Source organism: Hydractinia symbiolongicarpus, chromosome 4 (genome assembly GCF_029227915.1).
Source record: "Hydractinia symbiolongicarpus strain clone_291-10 chromosome 4, HSymV2.1, whole genome shotgun sequence".
Lineage (NCBI taxonomy): Eukaryota > Metazoa > Cnidaria > Hydrozoa > Anthoathecata > Hydractiniidae > Hydractinia > Hydractinia symbiolongicarpus.
Window position 1 is genome coordinate 19,865,501 of NC_079878.1, and position 1,164 is coordinate 19,866,664.

Genomic DNA, 1,164 nt, shown 5'->3' on the forward strand with positions numbered 1-1,164 from the left:
GTGCAGGAGTAAAGACAAAACCAAGTTCAAACCGAAGTCCCAGGCTGCACGTGTTCATGACATCGAAGGGGCAGTCTTCGATGCCTTATGCTCTATAGAAACGCCAATCGGAAAGCCACTGGGCCAATCGCCAGCTGGTCATCATCGCCACAACCGATTGACCAACAATTGGGTGGAACAGCCCTCGAAACCACAACCATTCCTGAACCTGTCCGTTCGAATCGTGGACGAGGACTACCAGCAAGTGGGTTTCCTACCTATCATCAAATTCAACCCAGAGGCAATTACTTTACGGGCCTTGGCAGATACTGGTTGCCAGAGTTGCCTAGCAGGCTTTCAATGCATACAGCGCTTAGGGTTAACTGTGCACGACCTTATCCCCGTCAAGATGAAGATGCATACGGCCAACGATCAACCAATCAATATCCTCGGTGCTGTCATCATACGGATTTCTGGAGTGAACCGTCACGGTGGGACCACAGAAACTCGCCAGTTCACATACATAAGGAATGATTCAGACAAGCTTTTTCTTAGTAAAGGCGCCTGCATCGACCTTGGGATGATCAACTTCCCAACGGTTGATGAAACAACAGCCAATGCAGTTGCTGGAGGAGATGCCTCGGCTCAACAAGCTCAACAACGAATTGCACCTGTCCGATGCGCACGCTGCCGCCACCACTCCCTACTGAGTTGCCACACCCTACGACCAAAGATAACCGGGTTAAGCTACAGAACTTCCTTCTCGACTACTATGGTGCGAGCACCTTCAACACATGTGAGCATCAGCCCCTACCGCTGATGGAAGGACCAACTTTAAAGCTAATGATTGACAACGATGCTGACCCTGTGGCCTTTCACACACCCATCCCGGTCCCCATCCACTGGCAGAGAGAGGTCAAAGCTGACTTGGATCGGGATGTCCAGCTCGGTGTGATAGAACCGGTTCCCGTAGGAGAGCCAGTTACCTGGTGTCACCGCATGGTCGTGTGTGCTAAGAAGAACGGAAAACCCAGACGAACTGTGGATTTCCAGCCCCTCAATGCGCATGCAACAAGAGAGACCCACCATACCCAATCGCCATTCCATCAGGTACGATCCGTGCCACATAACACTAAGACGACGGTGTCTGATGCATGGAACGGCTACCACAGTGTCCCATTGCGT